Here is a 21,946-nt window from a genome sequence, read left to right as displayed (position 1 = left end):
GCACAAACTTGTTTTGAAAAAGAATTATTCTCAGCCAGGGAGATGGCTCAGCAAGTAAAGGCAATGGCTGCTGAATTGGATCCCTGGACCCCACCTGGTGGAAGGGGAGAACTTACTCCTCCAAGGTCCTACATGCCACACACTCATGGCATGCTTGCCCATGAACTTGTGTTACACACATACACAAATACAATTTTATAAATAAATAAAAATTTAAAAATCCCCAAACAAGCTGGTCAAGCTATCTTTTTTAATTTAAAAAATGTAGATCAGTACCTGATTCTCTACACTCTCTACAATTTTGATAACTCTGGACATCAGTATTTTTTTAAATTTTTTTAATTTTTTGTAATCTGTCTGATATTTGAAAAAATGTTTGAATTTGCTGGTGAAGCTGAGAGTCTTTTAATGTTTTATTACTGATATGGTTTTTCTTTTGTAAATTGCTTTTTCATTGTAAAAACTCTATGCCTTCTCTTCTGAGCCTGACTTCCCTAATCCATGTGTTACATTCTCCAGACTCAGTCTTCTGTTACTTTTGTTGAAGATACAAAGCACTGGGCTGAGAGGTTTGTTTTTTTTTTTTTTTTTTCTTTTTTCCTGAAAGGCTCTCACTGGGTAACCCTAGCTGGCCGGAATCCTCCAGCCTCTGCTTCCTGGGGCCTTGTGCCACCACACCCAGTTTAAGGTTTTGTTTTTTAAAGAATCCTGTAGTTAACATAATTTTTAAAATTTAGATGTAAATGTGTATAAGCCTTTCTCTCCAGCTTCTTTTTAAGTCTTATTTAAGAAATTATTCCTTAACCACCAGGCTTAGTGAGGCAGGCCCACTCTTTACCACTTGAAAGGTAAAGGCAAGACTCAGGGGTTCAAGGTCACTTGCAGTTACATAGAGCATTCTGTGTCCGTTTGAGGCTAAATTTGACCCTTAGGTCTCAAGAAAACAGAAACGCAAACGGAAAAAAAAATCCTCTATCACATGATCAAAAAGACATTCATAGATTATCTACTAAAATGTTTCCCAGATGTATTTTCTGTGCTTGTAGAGAATCTGTATAAGACAAAGCCAGGATGACATCATGCATACTGCTTTATAACCTGTTGTTATGTAGCAATATATTTTGAACATCCTTTCATTTGAATACATGTATCCTTAGTGTTGTGGGAGGGGTTTCCCGGGAAACAGACTCTGGAGACAAGAGATTTGTGTTTAGGAAGCTTATCCGGGAGTGCTTTCGAGACTGACTGGCATTCAAGCTCCAGTGGGGGGAAGGGAGTGAAACAGGATTAGACTGGAGAGGACGTGAGGCAGTGCTCCAGTCATCGCTACGGCTGGAGCTTGGGTTTAGAATTCCTACATCACTGTCCCCATTCGAAGAAAAAAAGCTGGGGCATTTGTTTGATGTGGGCTGTCTGTCCCTGGGGAAGAGCTGGGGGTGTCACTGGGCAGGGCACCTGCCTTCTTGTGAGTATCATTCCCAGAACCAGCCAGCAAGCGACCGATTATGGCTGGTGCAGGCTGGTAACCCTCCTGGTAGCTAGGAGCCTTAAAGGAGGGGAATCTTGAAGAGCGCCTCCCAGCTCACCACCCTGCTTGCTCCCCGCTGCAGAGAGCACCACCCACCACTCCCTCATCAGGTTTACAATAGGGGATTCTTGGCAGAAAGGGAGCAGTCCCTTTCATGAGGAAAGCAAAGGCCGTTTGGAAAGGTGCTCAGTAGGTTCTCACATTTCATTGACCTTAACTAAAATGTTAGGTGCAGGGGGAGCAGGGAAAGTGGGGTCAGGGTTGCCCTGATTTTGTGCCTTGAGTAAAGAACATTGCTGCTCGATACAATACTTCAATGTAGAGGAAGAACATAAAGAATTTCTGACAGTATCTGCTACAAAATGGAGTATTATACAAATATTTTGAACAATCATAACTGCGGTAATGACACACATTTCCTATTGACTGGCATTTGGGTGTCTATAACATCATGTTGTGGTCCTCTGTATTGATAATTAACAGCCTAGTAATTTTTCCAAGCCCATATCTTTCATTGTTTCTTCAGGATTGTCCTAGGTTGCTTTCTGTCTCCGAAAATACTATGCCATAAAACAACTTGGAGCAGGGCGTGGTGGCGCACGCCTTTAATCCCAGCACTCGGGAGGCAGAGGCAGGTGGATTTCTGAGTTCGAGGCCAGCCTGGTCTACAAAGTGAGTTCCAGGACAGCCAGGGCTATATAGAGAAACCCTGTCTCGAAAAACCAAAAAAAAAAAAAAAAAAAAAAACCCAACTTGGAGGGGTTTGTTTGTTTTAGATTGCAAGTTGTCCATAACTAAGGGAAGTCGGGCAGGGACCTGGAGGCAGGAGGCCATGGAGGAACACTGCTTACTGGCTTGCTCCACATGGTTTACTCAGCCTGCTTTCTTAAACCACCTAGGACCATGGGTGGCTGCAGTGGTAGGCTGGGCCATCCCACATCTATCATCAATTAAGAAAATGCCCCCACAGCCGTCCCTACCAGGCCAGTCTGATGGAAGGGCTTCCTCAGTTGATGTTTCCTCTTCCCAGGTGACAAAAGTAACAAAACCGAAACATTAAATATATCACTTGGAAGTGCACCTTTAAAAGAAGTTTGATGAAGAATACCAATAATTACAATGGAAAACCTCTATGTGTACTTTCCTTGAGCATTAGATGAAGAGGCAGATTTTTTCCCTGCATCCTTTTGGATTTTAACATTTTCAGTAGTTAAAAATCCAGTGTATATTTTTTTTTTTCTTTATAAGTACCCTGCCTTCACTCTCTTTTAAATTGATTTTATTGGCTATATGTGCTTGTGGGGGGTTTGTTTGTCTGGTTGTAGTCTAAAAATGTGTTTTGAAATCTGTTGAGTCTGGAAAGCTTTGAGACATCATCTGTAGTGTGTTCTTTGTACTACAAGGGTTATAGTAGGCAGATCTGCCTGGTTTTGCTGGTCAAGACATGAAACATACTAATTAATAGTGCTTCTTTTTAAGCATCAGCCCAAGGAATTTCAGGGCATTTCGACCCAGTTTGCTTTATTTGTTTATAGATAACAATGAGATTGAAGATTGCTCAGCGATCTTACTACTACAAACCTTTGTCCACACAGGGCTCTGGTATTCAGAAAAATAGCTAGGTGTCTAAATACTAGGACCACATTATATATTCTCAGGATTGATGGTAGCAGCAGCACATCTGCGCTAAAGTACTTTACAACTGAACAGTTCTTTTCTGACCTATAAATTACACTCTGGATAGCTAGCTAATGTATACCAGAAATATTTTGGAAACCTCACTCTGGAAAGTAAAAGGAGGGAATGGGGACACATGGACTTAGAAACAACTGGCCAAGCCGGGCGTGGTGGCGCACGCCTTTAATCCCAGCACTCGGGAGGCAGAGGCAGGCGGATTTCTGAGTTCGAGGCCAGCCTGGTCTACAAAGTGAGTGCCAGGACAGCCAGGACTACAGAGAAACCCTGTCTCGAAAAACGAAAAACAAAAAAAAAAAAACAAACAAACAAACAAAAAAAGAAACAACTGGCCAGCCGGGCGTGGTGGCGCACGCCTTTAATCCCAGCACTCGGGAGGCAGAGGCAAGCGGATTTCTGAGTTCGAGGCCAGCCTGGTCTACAGAGTGAGTTCCAGGACAGCCAGGGCTACAAAGAGAGACCCTGTCTCAAAAACAAAAAACAAAAAACAAAAAACAAAAAAACATAAAAACATAAACAAGAACAAAAGAACCCAGATAAAATGAACACTCTCTCTGTTCTATGTAGGAATGTTATAGGGGTATATGTAATGTTTAATGTGGATCAATTTGACAATGTATAAAACAGGCACAAAGTAGATCTTGGAGTTAATAAATCTGTACCTTTAAGTCAAGTTGTCTAAGATAACTGCATATCCAGAAAATCTTCATACACAAGGATATTTACTATAGCATTACTTATAATGACAAAAATGATAAGCAATTCAGACACCCTAAAGGTGAAGAATAATTGCAAAAATGGTGAAGGCATTGAAACACTAAATTTTAGTGATTAAAGGATAGTAATTACATAGCAGAGTTGAATGAAGTGCCACAGTGGACTGATGACATCTGTATGCTGCTGTTAAGAGTATGATATTGAGCCAGGCAGTGGTGGCACATGTCTTTGACCCCAGCACTTGGTCGGCTGAGGCAGGCAGATCTCTGAGATGGAGGTCAGCCTGGTCTACAGTTCCAGGACAACCAGAAATCCTGTCATGAATGATGCCCCCCCCCCGCCCTTCTGGGGGAGAGGGGAGAACAGTACTGGTGCTGAAAAAAGCAAGGTGTAGGAATGTTTTGTAGCAAATCAATTTGGGGGGCTGCAAGTCTGCCTATTTTCTGGTATTTTTCAAAACAAAAATACTGGGAAGATAAGTAGGAATTAGTAAAAGTGATTTCCTAAAGATGGAGGGAGGGAATGTTCAAAGGTGGGAGCTAGTTTCTTTATACATATTTTGCCTTATACTTGTTGTTGTTGTTGTTTTGTTTGTTTTATGTAAAAGATAACCTTTAATGATAACCATCTTAGTATCCAGAGCCTTGTGATGTCCTAGCAACAGGGCGCCTTGGTTGGGCTCTGTGATCCCTTCTACAAGTACATTTTAGACACAATGTAGCTTCCTTGTTGCCCCTTCTCTCTCCTGAATCATTTGTTCTCTGGGAAATTCTTTGCTCTGCCAAGTAGTAACTCCTGAGGAGAATCTGAGGCCCCATGAGAGCCCAGTAAGGGGCCATCTTGGAAGCCATGCCTCCAGCTCTGAACCAGCCTTATGGTGCTTGCAGCTTGGTAAGAGAGCCTGACTTGAGCGCCTTTAAACCATGACTGCTAAGCTAAGCTGCCCCAGGTTTCTGACCATGGACAACTGTAAGAGAATATAGGCTTGTTGGTTTACACCACTAGTTTGTTATATAAGCTGTTAAGCTGTAGTACATCACTAATTTGAGAACTGTAAAATTGGTTTTTAAACATTTAAAAACTGAATATAAGCAAAAAAAGAAAAAAAAGATAGTTTTTAAAAATTAGAGATGAACTTGGGGGGAAAAGGAGCCCAACTATAAAGTTAGTGGCAAAAGTACATGGTAACTATTTCAAGTGACTTAAAGTCTTTTTGCTATGCATCCCCGTGTCTGGGTTCCAAGGACAAAAATAACTAGATAAATCTTAAATGACACTCAGTGATCTAATTGTCACTAATAACATTAATATCATTATCCTGGAACTATTATTTGTGTAGTGGCGTAAACCAGATAGGTTATTATGTTAACACCATTAAGAACTAAGATTTTACACATGGGAAGAGAGATGTAAATCAAGGAAATTAACTGGAAACCCTTTTACTTCTTACACTGGAAATAGGAGTTTGTCATAATTTCCTTTTCTAAAAGGCACAAAGTAGAGACAAAAAAGAAATTATATCAAAATGTCAGTTAAGACTACATGTTGATTGTGATGTTTAAATATCATTTAAAACAGACAAATGTTCAGAGCTCCTTAGAGACATGGCTAATTCCAGGTCCGAGACTAGACATGAACCTGGAAGATCCTCTTACTAAAAATTAAGGATGGAAATAAAACTGTATACTTTCTAAGGAGCCCAGGATAGAACAATCTGAAGTATAATGAAGTATAATGGTTGTTAGTGTGGTTCTGTGGAAGGGAGCTTGCTTAGCATGCACAAGGCCCTAGGTTCAAACTCTAGCACCCCATTCCTCTAAAAAAAAGAGCCAAAAACAAAAACCAAAACAAACCAACTTGTGACTGTGAAACACTCTACATATTGATACATAATTTTTAAAAAGCCCACGGGGTTCAAAGTCCTACTTGAATACATGTTTTGGAAGTTGCTAGGATGCCAAGCTAGTGATGAGAAAGTTGGCAGATGAATGGAAAGCCTACATCTTGTCTTTCCTTTATAAACTCTTCCAGCGTCTAGAATGATAGATTTACATTACATGCATTCAGGCTCAGAAAGAGCATCAGAATTGGAAGATGAGCATTTAGTAAAGGGATAATCTGAGATATGTAAATGCTTTTGTCATGAGTGTAGACAGTCCAGGCCTGTGCAATTCATAAATGTTTATCCAGTCATTTGCTTAATGTTTACGTATTTTATTTCAATCTGGCTTTCTTGTTATCATGCAAAATAACGGGCTTCATTTGGACACTCTCCTATGTATTTAACACTGTACTGATACTCACTAGCCCATGACTCTTTCCTGTCCCTCTTTTCCCCTCTCGTTAGTCCCCTTCTTCCCTGAAAATGGCCTCTTGTCTAATTTAGATAAAGGACACCTTACTCATTTTACCTCATTTCTAAAAATGACAGGCCTGTGTCATCGTGTCCACTTTTGGGGGAAGAGGGATGGAATCCAGGACCACTCAGTTGCTAGGCACACTGCCATCATGCTGTGCCTCCCGCGCCTAGAGTCTAGATTTTGACTCCAAACTCTGTAAGCCACATATCTTCTTTGCTGGTGGCTTCCTGCTTGGCTCTGGCTATGAGAGGCAAATAAGGGACTGACAGGCTTGAGGAGGGTAAAGGAACTTAAATGCTTTTTCTTTTTCTTTCCTGTCAGCTTCCTGTGCCTCTGAGCTTCCCCCAGAGATACTTCTCCTTGGTCCCAGCTGTGGCTTCCCTGAGTGTCCAGCTGAGTTGTTCGCAGTTACCAGCTTCAGAAAATGCCAGCATGAGGTGAGCAGCATCCCCACGGAGCCCCTCCTCCCCATACCTGAGACATCACCACCTCCACAACAGCATAGAGTGTTCCTTTTATCCCCTTGGCTAGTTACTTCAAATTATTCATATGGCCTCCTATCCTGACTAACAGAGTCTCTTTATTAGTTACTGGTGGACTGCATTGGCCCTCCAGAGTTCTGCTAGCAGTTGCAAGTTGGACCAGTGTATGTTAAACCGGTAAGGAAGAGGGACAGTGTCTGCAGCACAGCCAAATGGCTTTTATCAAACAATTGATTTCTTGTTGCACAAGTCTTCGTTGCTTTTGAAAGACAGTTTATTATTACAATAAGACTGCAGCCCTCTCCATCGATACTCCCAATCCCGATTGCCTTCTCTTCATGCCTCACAGGAAGCAATTCCTGTCGTAGTTAGCATTGATGTGTACTTTTGAACATGTAAGTAGTTGTTCTTTGAAATATATGGCATTTGTATAGGTTTTTACATTTCAGTTCATGGTATAATGCTCTTTCTTTCTAATTTCCCTTATTCACTAAATCATTTATTTTGGAAGTCATTCCACATAGTTTGTTTCTTTTTTAACTACTGCATGGTAGTCCCCGCATATCTACACCATGGCTTATGGCCCTGTTTTAACTATCACAAAAGTTCTATGAGTAATCCTAGTGTCCTTGTTGTTTCTCTAGGATAGAATCAGAGTACTAGAAATACTGAGTCAGAAAGAATGTATATTTTAAAAATTGCAGGACATGTTAACAAATATGTTCTCTTAAAATACAGTTCCAGAAGCTGAGTAGTGGTGGCACGTGCCTTTGATCCTAGCAGAGGCAGGTGGATCTCTGTGAGTCTGAGGCCATCCTGGTCTACAGAGTAAGTTCCAGAACAGCCAGAGCTGTTACAGAGAGAAATCCTGTCTTGAAAAACAAACAAAACAAAACAAAATACAGTTTCAGTTTTTAAGTATACAGACAGACTGCCAAGTTCCTTCTTTCTTGCTGTATATTTAAAATCAGAAAGTTTTAGGCTCGCTTGCTACCCTTCTGCTGACTTGGCTGGTACTACATAACTAGGGTCAAATGAGTAGGAATGATATTACTTAAAGAGCTGTGAAATGGGACCAACATGGTGTCAGTGTTCCACATCTGCGTTCTACAGGATGACATCTAACCTAAGGAGCCAAAGGACAAACCAAACCACCTGAGTGGCAGGTAGGCTATTCAGCCATGCAGAAACCAGATCTCAGTGCAGAACAGCAGTACCCTAGTATGTCACAAAAACCTGCAGATGTCCTTAAGCTAGGAATCAGGGAGGATAGGAAGGACTGGCCTCCCTCAAACAGAAGATGGGTGAGAAATGGCCTTGTGGCGGTCTCCCACAAGATAGGGACAAGGAACTCCCTTGCAGCAGCCCCTGTCCTTATCTCTGCCTGTTCCAGGAGCAATCATAGGGCACTCTGCCAAGACTCCTTTCAGACTGCAGTTAAGCCTTGCTCATGTGGCCTAGATGAAGATGTGCAAAGTCATCAGCATGTTATACTGGGGCCATTCCCATACACTTGGTTGCACAAAGCTTTTCTTGGTCTGTCTTCTAGTATTTTGGACAAAGAGACAGTCCAGTTTTTAAACCCAGTTTCCAAATTTCCCAACTCTGACTTTTCTTTTCTGTTCTTCAATCAGGCAGTTCTTGCCTGAGTTTTCTCCCCTCACCTCCTCTCCCTCCCTCCTTTGCTAAACACAGCAAATGACCACCAATGCACACCTCACATTGCCTTCTGTCCCCTTTTCATGAAGTTATTGGCACAGGAGGTATTTTGTATACCTTCCAATTTATCACAGGTGACATTTTAATCAAGAATTTTGCTTCTTTTTAATGTGGCTCTCCATCTTTCTGAACTCCAATATCAGTTCCCTTACTGCCCACTGCTCAGAACCCTCCAAAATGCAATTGCTCATCTTATGGGATTGGGCAGGTGAACAGGTCAAAGGGCATTCCTCTAAGCAGTCAGAAACTGCTGACAGGCTGACAGGGACTCTGTTGCTTTCAACACATAGCAACCAAAGTCATCATTGAGGGGACAATGCAGAGTCATGGCCATTCCAACAAACTGGAAGGGGAAAAATGCAGTTAAGACTATTGGAGTTTTATAGGCAACAATTTCTTCTCATATCCTACCACTTGTCATCTCATCATATGAAGTTGGGAATGTGGCTTGCTTGGTAGAGTGCTTACCTAGCATACTTAGAGCTCTGGGATTCATCCATCACTGCTAATATGGAGTATGGGTGGTGCACTCCTGTAATCTCAGTGCTTTGAAGGTAAAAGGCAGGAAGAGCAGATGTTTAAAGTTATCTTTGGGTATATATTGAATTCTAGGCCAACTAATCTGGGCTATATGAGACCCATGTCTCACCATGTACACCAACACCACCAACAAAACACCATAATTTCATCTGCCTGCAGAGGAAGCTGGAAAAAAATGTGTTCCCAAAAGGAAGAGGCAAACATGGCTGAGGTGAACAGCTCGCATCTCTGCTACAGGTGTTCTGGTGTATGAGGACAGTGAGAAATAACCAAACTGTGAGCTTTTGTTAAAGGTAGAAGTACCAGAATCTGTTGACTCCAAGGTATCTGGCCTGAATAATTGAGAAGAATAGAGTAACCATATAAGATGGTAGATAATGAAAACTCATGCAGTTTTGAGATAACTGTAAAATGTACATGGTGACATCAAATAGGCAGTTAAATAAGCAAGTTAACCTCTCAAAGGTACACTCAAAACTGGGTATGTAAGAGTAGGGACCTTTGGGACAGAAACAGTTGTTAAAGCCACTGGACTCTAAACATGAACTTTAATATTCCTAACACTGAGTTTTATTTGTTCTGCAAAGTACATTTTCTCATGCCTTTGAAACTGGAATGTGTTTTCCAACACCTGGTGGAATCTTCCATCATTGTGATTGGCAGCATCTCCTTTCCTTGTCAGTGGCATTTGATCTAGTGATGTATCTTATAATAGATGGTACCCCAGGCTCAATGAAATATAATAGCAGTGAAAAGCTAATACTATGGAATACTGACTATTGTAATCAGGTACCCTGCTAGTCCATCCTATGGCTATGTTTATATGTGGCAATAACATAGAAAGGTGAAAAGCGGCTGTTGAGGAGATAGCTCAATAGCTAAATAGTTAATCCCCCGAATCCACAAAAAAAAAAGCCAGATGTGGTGGTATATGCTTACAATGATGGCAATGGCAAGATGGACATAGATGAATCTCTGGGACTCACTGGCCAGCCAGTGTAGCTTTCTTGTCAAGTTCTAGGTCAGTGAGAGACTGTGATTCCAGTGTGGAGCTGGAGAGATGGCTCAGTGATTAAGAACACTAGCTGCTCTTTCAGAAGACCCAAGTTAATTTCCAACACCCATGCCAGGCAGTTCACAACCACCTGTAACTCCAACTCCAAGGGATCTGAAACACCCTTCTGTCCTTCAGTAAAACTCCCACACATCTGACATACACACACACAAAGATATATAAAAAATTAAAAAGTGAAGGAGGAGGAAAGAAGAGGAGGAGATAATGATGGTGGTGGTGGTGGTGATGATGATGATGATGGAAGAGGAGGACAGCTCCCAAGGAGCCACACTCAAGGTTGTCCACTGGTTTCCACATGAAAACACACACAAACATACACACACACCCCACCACCCGGCGAGTGATCATCTTTTTTGTTTTGTTTTAGACAGAGCCTCATGTAGCCCAGCCTGAAAACATCTGCTCCTCCTGCCTCCACAATTCTGGGGTTAGATGTAGGCCTCTGCCTTGTGTAGTTTTATGGGGAGTCTTGGGATGGAGTGGGCTTTGTGTGAGCTATAGGTACAACCCAAAGTCTGTCTTTTAAATAAGAACAGGAGAATTAGGGTCACCAGTATTCATCGAGGCATTTTCGTTGGAAATAAATACTTCAGCTTGCTTTTGATTACTGTTAAGAAGACGAAAATGCCATTTTTTTTTTTTTTTTTTTTTTTTTTTACTTTTGTTGTTGTTCGAGACAGCATTTTACTTTGTAGCTCTGGCTGGCTTTGAACTCAGAGGTCTACTTGTCTTTGCTTCCCAATTACTGGGATTAAAGGCAAGGCCATCTTTTAATCTTTCAATGCCTTTAATATTTAAAATGAGTTTCTTAGACAACAAATAGTGGGTATTTTCTTTTAATCCCCTCTGACTAGCTCCCTCCTTTTCTTTCTCCTGGTTCCTGTTCCAGCTCACACGCCATCACCTACCTTGATTGGTCTCTATTTTTGGGGCTGGAGATGCCACACAGGGTACCAAACATTATAAGCCTTGGTTCTACCACTAAGCTACAGTCCTAGTTCTGCTGTCCTTTAATTGTTGTATTTGGCCTACTAACACTTCAAGTGGCTATCAATATAGCTGTATTTCTGTCTCCCATGTTTGTTATTCCTTTCTGTTCTTTGATTTCTTCCAGTCTTTTCCCACCCTTTCTGGTGTTAATTGAGCATTTTCTATGGTTCCATTTTCTTTCCTTTCCTAGCATGTCAGTTATACTTAAAAAGAATTATCTCCTAGGGAGGAGCCCAGTAGCTCCACCTCAACTGAGACGCTATTGGTGGTTGATGGTTCCTGGCAGTGGACCATGCTCCAGTGGATGGCCTACACCTATAACAAATTGGACTTGATGGGATGGGTTATTTTAAAGAAAAGATGAGAAGGGGTTAGGAAGTTGGGAGGCACTGTCAAGGTGGAGTTAGCTGAAGGAGTGAGGATGATGATGATCAAAATACATTATATGACTTTCTCAGTGTTATGAAATTTTCAAAGAATAAATAATAATACCATTTAAAAAAAAAAAACCCAACCTGGTGTTGTGTGACGGTTCCTTCCAAGATTGAAACATTCTATCCTACAGGGAAGCTCTTTAATTTAAACAAGATATTAAATAACTCAAAATAGCTTCAGTCTCTGAAAGTCCCTGAAACTGGCCAGATTCATGAGGTCCCTCCCTGCCAAAGTAAATGCTGAGCATCCCCTCAGACTAAGAAGCTGGCCTGCAAATAAGACTCTCAGAAGAAAACAAATCAAATAAAACCCTGCTGCCGGGCAATGGTGGCTCATGTCTTTAATCCCAGTACTCGGAAGGCAGAGACAGGTGGATTTCTGAGTTCAAGGCCAGCCTGGTCTACAGAGTGAGTTCCAGGACAGCTAGGGCTTTCTTTCATTAACATTTTAGAGGTTTCTATTGACATATGTTCATGTTCTCTGACCTTTTCCTTGACTTTACATACCATGCTATAATTGAGCCTCTCAAAGGTGCTCTTGATTTCTGTTGTGGCTGTTTAGAATTTGTGGTGTGTGTGTGTGTGTGTGTGTGTGTATGCTCGCACCTGGGAATTGACTCTAGGGCCTTGTTCGCACTATGTCTCTAGCTTATGACTGTCCTACATCTGTAGTTCCCCATTTTGATTTCTAACATTTTCTATTTGTTCTTAGAGTTTCTGTCTTATTTGGAATGCATTCCAGTACTTTATTAAATCCTTTAGTATATTGTAGTGGTTTTTTTTTTTGGGGGGGGGTTCGAGACAGAGTTTCTCTGTGTAGCCCTGGCTGTTCTGGAACTCACTTTGTAGATCAGGCTGGCCTTGAACTCAGAAATCCGCCTGTCTCTGCTTCCTGAGTGCTGGGATTAAAGACATGCGCCACCACACCCGGCTGTAGTGGTTTTAAATTCCAATAACTGAATGAGCTTCTGAGGCTTAGCTCTTCAAACTGTATTTAAATTTTTTTCTCAGAGTGCTTTTAATGGTTCTTGTTGACAGGTAGGCATGATATAAAGGGTAACTATTGCTAGCATGATCACCACTGATGTGGCTGCAGTGTTGGAGAGAGGGGAAAGATACTACAGTCTTATACATTAAGTGTCAGTCTTTTAGGGAGTTTCTGCAGCTGGATTGTTGGATTGGGAATTTGGTTTATATTCCTTACCCTCCCACCCATCTAGATTGGGAGGCTGGAGAGGGCTGAAGTCTGGCATTCCTTTCCCCTGTGTTGAAGGTTAGGGGCCCGCCAGTTTGATTAGAACTGTACCTAAGGTGGTTAGACTTGGGTAAAATACTTTTCCTTACAGCCATGCTTTTGTTGAGAACAAAATTCTCTTAAGAATATTTCAAAATATTCTTCTCCTGCCTGGTTGAGAAATAGTCAGTAACCTCCTGAAACCTGCTCAAAGGTACACCCCTAGAACCTGGAAGCTCTTGCAGGTAAAACTCACTCCCAGGTTTGTACACACACACTCTCAATGACCATGTACCTACCCTAGTTCTGGCCCTAACCAGCAGCAGGCTTTTATTTCAAGCTTCTACTTTGGTAAATTGTGATTTTTCTAAACTTGTCAAGCCTCTGTTTTTTGGGTGTGTGGGGGGGTAGCACTTTTAACCTTGTGACCTCAATTTTCTGATTGCTCCAAGAGGAGTTGTTGACTTTAAGGTTATTTGCTTTTCTGTTATTGTAAGGTCAGCAATGATGACTCCTGAGGTCCTCATGTGCAGGCTTAGAAACTGGAAGTCAGCATTTTCTTATCATAGCAAAAAGATTAAATAACATACCAAATATTTATCAGTAAAGGACTGGTTATCCAGTTGTCCAGCATTTACCCAGTGTGATACTGTTGATTAAAACTAGTTAGTTGTGAATAACCAGATGTGGAATGATGTGTAAAACATTTTAAAATTTTCTAAAAGTTAGTGGAGAAGATAAAGAACATGCTGACATTTGATCAACACTGTGTAAATGAACCAGTGCTCATGTGAAAAAATGGATATTCATAGATACCTATTTCTCAAAAGACCAACAATGACATCTTTGAGGATGAGTGAAAACAATACATATATAACAGATTATAGCAGTTGTGTTTCAGCACTGTGAAAAATATTTTTTCTTTCAATTTTTCAAACTTAACCCAGCTGTGGCAAGGCAGGCCTGTACTCTCAGCATTTAAGTGAAGGCAGAGGGCTAATGATCAAGGTCACTCTCAGCTCCATAGCAAATTTGAGATCAGCCTGGGTTACATGTGACCTTACCTCAAAAACAAAGCAAACGAAAACTTCAACTGTTTTTTAATTTTGTTATATTATTTGAAGAATTGACTTTTAGAAAAACTGCTCATTCAAATAAAGCTGCAAGGAAATATGTTAAAATGACATTAGTCGTTGGTTTGGGTGATAGAATACAAGGCAGTTTCTCCTCTCTTGGCCAGACATTTTTGTAATGTCATCATATTCCGTTAAATCGTTTGTGTGTGATCCATAGGAGAGTTCTGTTTGCTTTGAACTTCTGGTGTCTGGATGTTATAAAGTGCATGGAAAGGCCTTTTCCAGAACACTGCTTGTCTCATTGCCATCTGTAGCACACGTTTGAAAGCTGTCATACTTTCTGTAAGCACTTCCATGTTTGTTGAAGGACTTGACCAAGGAAAGGCTAGCTGAGTGCTTAAGTAAACTGAGAGTGAACAGCTAGCCTCCAACAGCAGCAACTCCTGTAAACAACCAGATGGGCTGGCAAAAGCAAGGGCAGAGCTGCCATGTCTGCTGTTGTACCCCACTCAACCCTCAAAAAAAAAAAAAAAGCAAGAGGTCCTGGAAGGAACCTAAAAGTAGAAAGGAGATCATTTATCCTAGACAGATGACAGGTAGCTGTTCCTATTTTTCCAAAAAGAAAATTTAAGACTGGGTTTCTCTGTGCCCTGGCTGTCCTGGAACTCGATCTGTAGAGCAGGCTGGCCACAAGCTCAGGGATGATGCGTCTGCCTCTGCCTCCTGAGTGCTGGGATTAAAGGTGTGTGCCACCACTGCCACTACCACCACTGCCTGGCATGAAATCTTTAAAAAAGTAAGAGACAAAAGACACATAAGAACCAATAAAGAGCCTTTAATCCCAGCACTCGGGAGGCAGAGGCAGGCGGATTTCTGAGTTCGAGGCCAGCCTGGTCTACAAAGTGAGTTCCAGGACAGCCAGGGCTATACAGAGAAACCCTGTCTCGAAAAACCAAAAAAAAAAAAAAAAAAAAAAAAAAAAGAACCAATAAAGAATGTCTGGTTTTAGCAATAAAACATGCAATGTTTACAATACAAAAATAAGCATATGCCCAAATCCTACTAGTGTTAATTGAAAGGAAAAAATGGGCCTATATGAATCAGCAAAAAGTTCTGAATTGCAGGAGGTCTTTAATAGAATAATCACTCTTAGACCACACTCTCAAACATACAAACTTGGTTAATGAGTAATGTCTTAGAAATTATGAAATAAATAGAACTCACACTTTAGTAGCCTGCCATGGAATTATCTGCAAAGCATCTCTTTTAGTTGAATTCTTCGCACTGCCAGTCTTAATTCTAGAAAGTTCTGTAGAAAACGGAGCCTTCATGGCATTGCTATATTATTTACAAAGGCTTTAAAGATGCTGTTTCAATTACTGAGAATGGTTGTAGAGTTCAGACTCTTAACAGATTTAAAAAAAAATTCCAAACAATTCTATTAAGAACCTAGATTATAAAAAAATCAAATCCCTTATAATTTTTTATTCTGTGAATTTCAATAATGTTCCCCCTTTTTCTTTTATGAAAAAGTTTATGTTTATTTTATGCATGTATTTTTGCCTGTATGTATGTATGTGTCCTGTGTGAATGCCTGGTACCTATGTTGGAAGAGGGCATTGGGTCCTCTGGAACTAGAGCTCCGATAGTGGTGAACTGCCATGTGGGTGCTTGGGAAGTGAATCTGGGTCTTCAGTAAGAGCAGCAAGTATTCTGGTGCTGAGCCATTTCTTTAGCCCCAAACTTTTTCTCGTTTTCCGAATGACAATGCTAGCTAAAAGACCAAGACATTGGTCCTGTAGGATATCATGTTTTGATATGAAAAAGATTAAGAGAATCATATTGGTTTTCTGTGTACAATAAACTTAGGAGGCTTATATTGTCAATAGGGAAGACCTGGAAAAATTCAGAACACTCCAGACAAGTATCTGAGCTATACCCTTGTGAGGAACTGGAGTTACAATATGATACTCCCTCTCACACTGAAGAAAGCTGTACTTCTTAGAGTAACACAGAAGTATGTTTTACTTACAAGAAAAACACAAAAAGATTTAATAATTTTACACTGTGGTGATTTGCACAAAGTAGACAAACTTTTCACATTTTAAGCAGCACATCCAAAGATCCCCATAATATAAAGCAAGGGAGTCTCCTAACACTTGCAATGAAGACCATAGACTTGACTGGACAAATAGTAACTGACATTTCCTGTTAGGGGGTGAGTCAACTCTGGGATTCAGCCAGCCTTTTCAGGTCTCAATTTTCAAATCTTGAATGCCTAGATCTCTGGTCCTAACTGCACGATAGCCAAATACAGATAAATCTAACACACAGAGCACAACTGGAAGTGCTCATTCTTTTTTTTTTTTTTTTTTTTTTTTTGAGACAGGGTTTCTCTGTGTAGCCCTGGCTGTCCTGGAACTCACTTTGTAGACCAGGCTGGCCTCAAACTTAGAAATCCGCCTGCCTCTGCCTCCCGAGTGCTGGGATTAAAGGCATGTGCCACCACTGCCTGGCAAGGAAGTGCTCATTTTTAAAGGGAAAAAAAAAATCACTTAGTATTAACAATGGTATGGTGTTAATTAACGAAGGGATCTGTTTTAGAGTATCAACAGTTTGAAAAGCAACGTGTTAGTGAAATAGGTGTTTGTCACCTGTGCTTTTCCGTGGCTTCTTATCTTTGGTGGTCTGGCCTGCTGCCTTGTGAGTCCTCTGTTTTTGTTCCTGCATGTGGACCCTTTTGGGTATCCTGCAGAGTCATGCAGTTTCCTGCACAGGCTTGGAGCACTGATCAGCTTGAAAACCAAGGTGAGCTGGTCATGGTGCCCATACTTTTAATCCCAGCACTCAAGAAGCAGAGGTTGATGGAGTTCTGTAAGTTTGAGACTAGTCTGGTCTACATAGTGAATTTCAGGACAGTTAGGGCTATGGAGAGAGACCCTGTCTCAAAGCAAATAGAAAAGAAAAGAAAAGAAAAGAAAAGAAAAGAAAAGAAAAGAAAAGAAAAGAAAAGAAAGGAAGGAAGAAAATCAAGGCGGAAACTATGCCATCTTGTTACATGTGTGTGCGTTGTGGGTTTTTTTTTTTTTTTGGCTTTTAAAAGGTTGCTGCAAACAATTTTGTGTTGTGTATTCACTGGAAGAAGCTATCACAAAACCATAGCAGAAACAACTTAAGGAAGGAAGGATTTATTTTGGCTCACTGTTGTACATATATATCTATCTAGCTTGAGACATCCACACTCAGGAAGCAGAGAGAAATGGATGCTGGTGTCCCAGTCGGTGTCCTGTCATCCCACCAACCCCACTACCTTTCTTTCCTTCCTTGAGAGAGGGTTTCCCTCTGTAGCCTTAGCTGTTCTGGAACTCACTCTGTACACCAGGCTGCTCTGGAACTCAGACATTTGCCTGCCTCAGCCTCTGTGCTGGGATTAAAGGTGTGAGCCACCACTGCCAGGCTTGATTCAGAGTTTCTAATGAGATAATGGGGGAAAACCTGGGCTTTGTGAAATCTGACACAATCTAGGAAGCTTTCCGCAAACTTTTCAAAATTAAAATACAAAATAGAAAAGAGAATATTCACAACAACAAAAAAAGGAATCGCCACTAATTACAAGTTGTAAATACTTGAAAAAATGAAAATAGCATAAAATCCAGGAGGGGAAAACATAATTGATTAAAATGGCTTTCTTGTGAATAGTTTAGAAATTTCTGTTCAGTTTCACAACTTAATATCAAATATATTAAGGCTTTATTATGAAATTTGAGACAACTATCCTATTTCATATATAAACTGTAAACTCTCAAGAAATATTTAATAATCTTTTTTTAAAAAGATTTATCTATTTATTATATGATGAGCACACTGTAGCTGCCTTCAGACACACCAGAAGAGGGCATCAGATCCCTTTACAGATGGTTGTGAGCCACCATGTGGTTGCTGGGATTTGAACTCAGGACCTCTGGAAGAACAGTCAGTGCTCTTAACCGCTGAGTCATCTCTCCAGCCTCCCATATTTAATAATCTTAAATATTCTTTGATTTGATAATAATCATAAACTAGCTTAGCATTGATGTTTTCCTTGTAATGGCTATGATATTCATTGGTGACTGCTGGTACAGATACCAGGAGCAAAGAATTTACTTTAACTCTCTCAAGTAGGCAAGTATAGGACATGTCTCCTTTGTGTGTGTATCCCTGAGACACAGAGCTGCTCCAACCTCAGGGTTATTCTTGGTGTTCTTGCTGGATGTTATATCCAAGTCCTCGACTGCAAATAGGTTAGTTTCAGAGAGGCACCGTCAGAGCAAGATGGGCAGATCATTTCTCTTTTTTTAAATTTTTGGGTTTTTTGTTTTGTTTTGGTTTGGTTTTAATTTATATTAGTACACTGTTGCTGTCTTCAGACACACCAGAAGAGGGCATGATATCCCATTACAGATGGTTGTGAGCCACCATGTAGTTGCTGGGAATTGAACTCAGGACCTCTGGAAGAGCAGTCAGTGCTCTTAACCGCTGAGCCATCTCTCCAGCTCCCAACAGATCATTCCTAATGAGAGATTTTTTTATAGGGAGAAACATTTAACCCCTTGCCTACAGAACTTCTTTGAAATTTGTCCTCAAGAAAGCCTACATTTCAGGATGTATGCTAGTAAGCAATGAATATACTTAGCAAATATTTTTTGGGTTGAGTTGGAGAGGGGATGGAATGCAATGGGAAATTTTATGAGAAAATGGAATATAATAAAGTTCTGTCCTGATGGTAAAGAACCAGGAAGTTAAAAAAAAATCAGTCTTCAATCTGAAAGGACAAGTGTTAGAAAAGAGAAACCAAGATAAAGGGAGTGAGAAGAAGAGGCTTGAATATAGTGGGTTTTCATTTCAGTTATCCTGTGGCATTGACCTTACTTCTTATCCTGTCTCATGAACTGAATGCAGGATGTCACAGAGGGCAGTCCGGTAGCCATACCCAGCCTGGGAGCCAAGTGTACACATCCTCCTGGGGAGTAGCTGGACAACTAAGACTTAAAACCAGACGTGCTGCTAAGAGTAGAATATGTAGATCCCCATAGAAAATTACCAATATTTGATTGGAATATTTTCCTCTTTGAATGGGGTTGGGAGAGCTCTGAGGATTGATTCCAGAGCCTCACTTGTGCTAGGCATTACAGAGGTGCATCCTTAGCCTTTCACCCTTAGAAATACCTAAAATTTACCATTGTAATTACCTTAACTGTGCTGTACTGTGGCATTAAGTACATTAACCGTATTGTACCATTTTTTATCATCTCCATGGAAATCCCATGTCCCTAAAACCGAAGCTCCCATCTTCCTTATCCCTCCTGCTCCAGCAGCCTCTATCCTACTTTGTCTACTCTTGGTACAGCAGTGAAATCACATAGGAGCTTTTGTGTCTGGCTTATTTTACTCAGTATGTTTCCAAGGTACATGTATGTTCTAGTGTCTGTCAGAGACTTATTCCTTTTTAAGGCTGAGTAATATTCATTATATGTATCTCCCACATTTTGTTTATCCATTCATCTACTCAACATTTGGGTGGTTCCCACATTTGGCTATTGTGACTATGAACTTTGGTATACAAGCAATTGTTTGGGTCCCTGCTTTCAGTTCTTTGAGCTTTATCTAGAAGTAGAATTAGTAATGTTATGTTTGGGTTTTTTTTTCTCTTTTTTTGAAGATCTGCCTTATGGCTTTCAGTAGCAGCTCCACCAGCAATGTAGAATTTCAATTTCTCTGCATCTTGGCAATCATTATCTCCTTGCTAGATAGCTTCTTTTTTCTGCAATAGTATTTCTAATGACTATGTAGTGTTATCCCACATGGTTTTGATTTGCATTTCTCTAATGAATGGACATGTTAGGTATTTATTTTTTCGTGTATTTATTGGCCATTCACATTTGATGAGTGTGTGTTCAAATACTTTGCCTATTTTTATTTTTAAATTTTAATTTTACCTTTTTGAGATAGAGTTTGACTATATAACCCAGGCTGGACTCAAACTGAACATTGTCCTGCCTCTGCCTCTGCCTCTCTCTCTGCCTCTCTTCCTCTCTGCCTCTCTGGCCTTGGCCTCTGCCTTTGCCTCTGCTGTGCTGGGATAACAACTGTAACTGCCTTCTACCCATTTCCCTTTGCTTAGTTTTTACATTTTAAAAATTGTGTGTGTGTGTGTGTGTGCATGCGTGCACGTACATGCATTACAAGAGTTCAGAGCACAACTTGAAAGAGCCTATTTACTTCTTCCACCATGTGGGTTCCAAGGATCAAACTCAGGTTGTCAGGCTTCATAGCAAGCCCCTTTACCCACTGAGCCATCTCACCAGCCCCTTTTGCTTTTTTGTTTTGTTTTATTTTTGGTTTTGCTGGTATTTTGGGCAGAGTTTTTCTGTGTAGTCCTGGATGTCCTAGAAGTCATCTAGACCCTTTTGCTTACTTCTTTATTGAAGGGTTTTGTTTTGCTGTTTGTTGAGTTGAAGTTAATATTGTGGATGTTAATTTCTTATTAGATAAATGATTTACAGAGACTTTAAAAAAACATTCTGTAGGTTGTTTAAAAAGAGTTAGATTGTTATTTTTAAATTGACACATAGTAATCATATTTATAGGGTATAATGTGATAGCTTTTTTTTTTGAGAGGATGAATGGAGGTAGACAGATCTCTAGCCTTAGTCTTGTTAAAAATCATGTATTAGTTTTATTTTTTTTTATATTGAGTTACCTAAGGTTTTCCCTGAATAAGATTATGTTATTCGTGAGGAAAGTTTTAATTGTTCCTTTCTTATCTGGGTATCTTTCATTTCTTCTCCTTCTCTGACTAGAACCTCAAGTGTAATGCTGAATAGAATTGGCTACTGTGGACATTTCTGTTAAGGATGCACTTTAGATATGGCTAAAAGAACTACATGTACTTAACAGGCTTTTTGCTCTTAAACTGATGATCTACCTGTTTTGTTTTCCTACCTAAAGTCAAGGCTAGAAATACCTATCCGTCTGTTTCAGAGGGTTCTGAGGATGAAATAAACCCACCATACCATGTACTTAGCAAATTAAGTGTTACATGGTTGGTAGGCTCTCTCTGGAGGCTCCATAAGCAAGGGAAAGCATGCACGGAAGTAATTATATAAACAAGATTGCATGTGATAAGAATTATAAGGACTATAAATAATGTGTTTAGGGTAAGCTTTTAGTTTTGTGGTGAAAACAGTCTTGTGCTGTATAGAGAAATGGTTCAAAAAATTACACCGGCAACATGCTGTCACCTAAATTCTTTGGGATTCCATTGAACATTCCTTTATTAGAAAGTACTGTGTTGGGATGGAGAGATGGCTCAGCGGTTAAGAGCACTGGTTGCTCTTCCAAAGCTCCTGAGTTCAATCCCCAGCAACCACATGGTGGCTCACAGCCATCGGTAATGGGTTCCAATGTCTTCTTCTGCTGTGTCTGAAGACAGGTACAATGTACTCACATACATGAAATAAATAGAAAAAAAATTTTTAAAGGAATGACTGTTTATAGCATAAGTTCAACTATTCTATATGAAATATAATTAACTTTATAGTATTTTATAATGATTTTTAAATGAGATTTGCTGCCAACAGGCATTTTTAAGTCAAAATGAAATATCGATCAGTAATTATATTCATTTTCTCTTCATTTGTGAATTTTAGGTAAATTATAGAATCGTTTCAAACCTACAACGTTTGAAATTGCTCTGTTAAGTTTTTCCTCCGCAGCTTGTAGTTCGGATTCTCCATATGCAGAAAATAGTCCCTGACATAGCGGACGGGTTCATAAGTCCCTCCCAGGTTCTCACACTGAATGGTGTTGATGATATGGCAATAGAAGTTCATTTTGCTACATTTAGTATTACTGAGTAGCTAAGGTGTCTAGGACGGTGCAATAGAAGTTCATTTTGCTACATTTAGTATTACTGAGTAGCTAAGGTGTCTAGGACGGTGTATAATTTTTTGTCTTTACTGTTGTAAGGATTCCGGTGTCCAAAATGTCCTCGGTCCCAGTCACTATGCCTTTAAGACTGACGAAATGCTTTTAGGTACTGATGCTGCAGGATCGTG

At 40.2% G+C, this 21,946-nt stretch overlaps 1 protein-coding gene across 2 annotated transcripts in view; it reads left to right on the top strand.

The window, feature by feature from the left end:
• Window positions 1–21,946, top strand: part of Usp9x (ubiquitin specific peptidase 9 X-linked) — a 136,033-nt gene that overhangs the window by 4,547 nt on the left and 109,540 nt on the right. For both annotated transcript variants that reach the window (XM_085838266.1, XM_085838268.1), the window contains exon 3: window positions 6,622–6,737. The gene's annotated coding sequence lies outside the window, so the exon portion shown is untranslated. The remainder of the gene's footprint in view (window positions 1–6,621; window positions 6,738–21,946) is intronic.

The sequence above is a fragment of the Mus caroli genome, unplaced genomic scaffold (genome assembly GCF_978045245.1).
Source record: "Mus caroli unplaced genomic scaffold, Mus_caroli_1 scaffold_5, whole genome shotgun sequence".
NCBI classification, from domain to species: domain Eukaryota; kingdom Metazoa; phylum Chordata; class Mammalia; order Rodentia; family Muridae; genus Mus; species Mus caroli.
Note: the sequence above shows the minus strand (reverse complement) of the source record. Positions and strands in the feature narration are given on the sequence as shown.